General features: G+C 37.5%; 1 protein-coding gene across 1 annotated transcript in view; it reads right to left on the bottom strand.

Moving 5' to 3' along the window:
• Positions 1–1,257, bottom strand: part of UBR5 (ubiquitin protein ligase E3 component n-recognin 5) — a 64,552-nt gene extending 63,295 nt beyond the window's left edge. Inside the window, exons 1-3 of the mRNA XM_009069318.1 lie at positions 1,216–1,257; positions 671–752; positions 418–494 (exon numbers count right to left, since the gene is read on the bottom strand). The gene's annotated coding sequence lies outside the window, so the exon portion shown is untranslated. The remainder of the gene's footprint in view (positions 1–417; positions 495–670; positions 753–1,215) is intronic.
• Between the last annotated feature and the right edge of the window lie 4,743 nt (positions 1,258–6,000).

The raw sequence follows: 6,000 nt of genomic DNA on the forward strand, positions 1-6,000 counted from the left end.
TTTGGTTTACATTCAAATAGGAACCATCAGTCCTATTAAGGGGGACTTACCTGGACTGAAGACCACAGGTCTAGAAAGTGAGTCTCTCCAGATGGGACCACTTTCAGAGTGGATTCTACACGAAGCTTAACAATTTAACAGAGTTTCCTTCATAAGGATTATTTTTGGAGGAGTTTGCTTCTTGAAGAGACCCTGTCTCACTTCTTTTAGAATCACATCTACTATTTATTCCTACACCAGTTTGTCAAGCTAGGCTGTTTGGCTGCATCACTATAACCACTGTGTATCTACTCCAAGTACCCACTCCAAAACCAACCTACCTCAAAAACAAACAAACAAAAACAAAACCAAAAAGCAGCCAAGCTGCTTCTTGACTTCATTAAAGAATGTTTTAATGTGAAGAAAAGCATTTCTTACCCATCACTATTCTCAGGTTTACCCAATTCCAATCTGTCTGGTTGAACTGAAAAACCAATCCTGCAGACTCTACCATCCTGCATTTAGAACAAGAAAAGTAAGTGTTCAAAACTGAAATATAAGACAACTTACAGAAAAAAATACAAACACAAGTCTTCAGTTACTGAGGAATGTTAATCAATTTAATGTTACAACAACTAATTTTAAGGGTATGGTTTCAAGTCTGTTATCTGAGAAGATTTCAGTAATTTACCTCAAGAAGAAATGCAGCATGATTTGGTCCCACCACACACTGTTTAATAGTGGCCTGTTCCAATACATTCAAAGGGGGGTGGCTGAAAATAGAAAGTGAGAATGTATAATATTTTAAAACTTTTAAATTCTGAAAAAAAATTCTAAACTGTGTATGGAAGGAAAAATGTGCAGTGATGGTTACCAATATGAAAAACATTCAAGAATGACTAAACATGGGCATTAGTTGAAGCAAACTACGACGTATTCTTGGCCATTAAGCACATAAAATGCAGGAAAAACGTAACAGGTGATGAGAGTTTTCATTTAATTTGATCCGGAAAAATAAAGGTTATACTTCAAATTAAAGAGCCATTTCATAATATAATTTATCATAACTCAAAGTCTCCAGGTTTCTTTCTGTGTTATCTGAATAATTTCTAAACTTTACTATTAGTAGTACTGAGGATTTCCAAGGCTATATCTACAGTACAAGCCTTTGCTTCTTGTTACTGTTAGAAAAACTACTTTCCCAAATGATTTACAGCAGCATGTGATAGGTCTTACCTGTTTAAATTATATTTGTTCAGCTTCTCTGAAACTTCCCTTAATCTGAAACAAAGAGAAATTAAACTGTTACTTGATGACACACTCCAGAGGACATGACATCCACTTACACAGCGTAAATCCAACGTTATGGGAACAACTTACCACCACATTTAATGAACCTTGGTATAAATACTACTTGGTGCTGGGAGTCTGTAAGAACTGGATAGTGTTCCGCTTCAAATCAGGCTTTTGATTTAAGGGGGTTTTTGCTTTAGAGTTTTACCATTGCCACAGAACCAATGTTTGCTTGCATTTCTGCATGTTTTGCAGTCACTATCAAAAAGCACTCCTGCTTTGTTACAAACATGTACAACTTCACACACAAAATAGACAAAGCAATGAGCATTAGCTGTAGATATACTTGTATTTCCTCATATAAGCTTCAGTGTGGTAGCCCAGAGCAGACAGGATTATCATTTTCTAGGAAATCCAAGTATGTCACGTCAGAGCCAAAAATATGACAGTAAGTTCCCCAGACAGAAAAGACAGAGAAACACATGCACAAGCACTAGTGTCAAAAAGGGACAACCAACCCATTCTGACTAGTAGAAGAAACAATATAGAGGAACATCATTATATACAGGGTTATGTAAAACATTACTAAAAGGTAAATACTATTTCAAAAGTCCTGTCATCTTGACTTTCGTGGCACCTCACCAAATGGAAGATCAGAACACAAAAAAGGGCCAACCCACACACCACTCCTGCTCAAAGGACATGATGGCCAAAAGTGGAAAGCAACGCAGTTAATTTCTAATCCACCTCAAAAAGATTCTCTACCAGCAGCAAACATATTCTCGTAGTATCAGGTAGGCATTTCAGTCAGAACTTGGGTTCCTTTATGCCCAAAGGAGACAAGCACTCTGAAAAAGCCCTAAAGAGCTTCCAATTGTAGCCAGAATATTTGCAGAATACCACTATGTAAAACCAAGGTGAATCCTGCAAAAATAACACAAAGTCTTCCTAATTGAGAAAAAAAATCTCAGCTTTGGTACCTTGTTCATCCTAGCATAAATCAGCAATACCTTTTCTACACCTAACAAAAACACACACACTGTCTTCCTCTGCCTGACTCCATGTCTTTAAATCCTTTATTTTTACTTGCCTCACTTCAGTTTCTACACACAGACTGCTATGGACAACAGACTTCAGTTGCTTGCAAACCCTGAGCATGAGAAAGAATACAGATTAGACATCCAAACAGTCAAATCTTAACATTATCAACAGTGTTTAACTCTTTAGTATTTGTCCTGAGGGGAGAAAAATATGTCTGTTTGAGAAACAAGGTAATTTATACAGATAGAAATAACTTTCAAGCCCAAGAAGAAAGGACCATAGTGAAAGGACAGCAGGAAGGAAATGAACGTGCTTAGAATTGCCTTTTGCTATCCAAGCCAAGCTGCTGGTTTGTAAGTAGGCGATTTCACACCCCCAATTTCCAGCCACAACTACTTCACACAGGCCAAGAGTACATATGCAGATAAGGTTTCTGTGAAGACAACCCACAAAAGGAAAAGAAAACACAAACTTAACATGGAATTTGCATGAAAGGTACCCCACAAGAGTGAGCTACTGTGGGAGAATGGAATGAGCCCTGGAGATGAATGGCAAACATTCCACAGCTTATCGTACAGTTTTATAAAGCAAGGAGGGATCTGCTGCACAATATATGCCAAGTTAAGCACCCCTGGAGTTTCACGTCTTAAGTGTATCACCTAAGAGCTTCCCACAGGAATCCTGAGCAGTTTCCCATTAACATTTCTCTCTTGGCAAGCAAGAGAAATAATTACACAATAGGAAAACCTACCTTTAAATTCTTTGCACTGTCTATAAGAAAAGCGACGGCAAAAAAGACTAGCATTTTATTGGAGAATGTTACTAGCCTAGTCTATGAGCAACATTTAAAGCTTCCTTATCTGAGCCCTGTGTTACAAAACCTGAGCACTACTAAAGAAATAGACATTATTCAATATGAACAAAAGCATCATAATCCTTTTATACCTTTTAAAAAAAAATGAAGTAACAGGAAAGAAACAGGCACAGAAAGCTAGGACTTGAATACTCAGTGAAGCCATTAGTAACATCAGTCTCAAGTGAGTAGGTCTATCTGCAGCAACCATAGGTCAAAAGAGTTCTAATGCAGTTGAAAAGAGGCTGCTGTCAACCTTTAAGGGGAGGAAGCAGAGAAGGATGTTAAGTGACTACTCCGAAAGAATGAAAACTCTTCTATAGAAAGAAAAAAGAAGAGTAAAAATTATCTCACTCCCCAAACATCTCATATGCAACTGCTGTAATAGCAAAATACCAAGTGCTGCCTAATAATCTTAGAGATCCACGAGGACTTGGAATTGATGCACACCACCACTGAGTGAAAAAGCTGTTGTTCCCCAGCACCACATCCCTGCTGGGCTGCTGGTTTCACCCCCAATCTTCTCCTTCCTTGTTCTGGCACCATCATTCAAGTGACCCAGCCACAAAACTAAACCAGGAGGAAAACAGGATCAACACAGAAAGATGTGCTTGTATACTCTGTATGGAGAATTTGTGCAAATAAATCAAAACTCTACATAATTTCATAAAAACATTTCCCGTAATCTCAGCTTTTCTACCTGCACAGTTGCAGGGTATTGTGCCACTGACCCTCTGAAGAAATCAGCTTATTTAACATCAGTTTAATTTTAACAATACAATGCAAAAATTTCAACTGATGGTGCACTAGAGGAAGAGGTACAGTCAGAGATTATTTAATCGATTCTTGTGTTAAACAAGGTCAACGCTTCCACTCAGACCTTTCTGTGGTAAAGCAAATCTCTGATACAAACGCCTTGACAGGCCATGCTTTGAAAACTTCTCATTAAAGGCAATTAAACTACTTCAAAGGACAAAGTTAGACACAACACGTATTTTCATCACAGATTTTTGGGGAAAAGCACTAGCTTGGCAACACTCTTAGGCAAAAAGTTTAGTGGTGATGGCTCTTGTATCAAGACACACATTCTTCAAATACTCTTCATCAAAACCTGTTGTGAGGAAAACAAAGTCAGCTGCTCCAAGCCAAGCAGGGATTTCTTCAATTTTAAGTTTTGCAGCTACAATTTCTAGCCTCTACAAACTGATCAGAATAGAAGGGAACTATGCTTACACTAAGCAACTGAAGAGGCTCCAGGTCAGGACCACAGCAGCTCAGATTTCCCACATGACACTTTTATTCATCCTAAGGTATTACTTCTCTCTAAGTACATTTCTATTTCCAGACGAGTTTATCTCAGGACCCATCCTTCCACCATGTCCTGCTTTATAAAACCAAGTTATGCTTGAAAGTGCAAGAGACTTACAGAGAATGTCCATTTCAAAATACTAAGTACGTGATAGAAAAACTGGACTTCAGTATATTTTAAACTAACTTTATCCATACAATTGTTTAAATCCACATAAGCAAAATACTGTTTTACAATCTGTGCTTTTATTCAATTTCTAAGAATAAAAATCTTCCGGTTTAAAGCAGGCAGGCTCAGCCCAGCATTGTTTTTTTTAAAGCACTACGGACTCCTGTAATATTTGTTCGCTAGGCTCAGTTCCCTGCACCAGCAATGGTCCTACCTTGCCAGTATTCGACCTTCACAAGTACTTCCATCATGCCAGCAACAGTTCTCAGACCAACAGACAAGCCATAAGGCATAAGCAGAACTTTCCTTCTGCTTTAAGATTTTAGAATACTTTGATTAATGGATGTTTATACTTCTCCCTGCATGTCAGAAAACTAACAGCTACAAAAATAATAAAAAACAAACAAAAAACCTCCACATCATCTCCATCTGCAAGACCTTTTCAGATAGGCAAGTTAACATGAAAAACATAAAGCACTGTAAATAAGAATCTTATGTAGCAAGATTTTTTCCCCTCAAAAACTTATTTGCTGTTGTACAGAAACAGCATTTGCCAGTGCTAATATCTAATCTGACATTTTGCAGCTTTGATCAAGTAACAGTACATCCAGCACATTTGTTTGTAAGTATTGAAACAATTTCTGCCATCTCAGAGATTAATTCCTACAATAATATACAGAAAGCTATTTTTCATTTTTTGGTGCGACTTTAGACTACATTTTGAAATGTCAGCTAGGTCTTTAAAGAACATACAGAAAAATCACTGAAGTTAAGCACAGGATTTAACCACAGAGATGTAAAATACAATGTTCACATACTGCATGTCTCCAGTAGAATACAAGTCTTTCTGTACTCAGCCAGTAACACTCAGACTCCCAGACACAATGTTCAGATGATTCTTCTGGATTTCTCCTGAAGTTGCTCCTTTATAATCTTAAAAAGTTATTTGTACACTTTGAAGTTAAATATCAGGCAGGGTCCCCACCACAAGAGCTTTCATCACTTCAGCAACCATGTAATGATGGTAAGAGAAGCAGAGGAAGAAAAGGCACATTTTAAAATATGAAACAAAACAAAAAACCAGCTTGGTATGATGAACAATTTTGCGTCAGGAAGTAAGAAGTAAAACTACTTCAATCCTGGTAGATTCTTCTAAGTAATCAGGCCTCTTTAAGACAACTTAGTATGTCAGTGAAGTCTGTAAGTCAACAAACTTATGACTTTCATACCAGAGCAGAGCAAAGTACACAAGTACTGCTACAATGCTTTTCCAAGGGAAGGCTAATTATAACAATAATCAGATATCTAAGTGGGCACACACACAACACAATCAATTCAAGTGCTGGAAAACAGTACT

Source organism: Acanthisitta chloris, unplaced genomic scaffold (assembly GCF_000695815.1).
Source record: "Acanthisitta chloris isolate BGI_N310 unplaced genomic scaffold, ASM69581v1 scaffold27882, whole genome shotgun sequence".
Classification (NCBI taxonomy): domain Eukaryota; kingdom Metazoa; phylum Chordata; class Aves; order Passeriformes; family Acanthisittidae; genus Acanthisitta; species Acanthisitta chloris.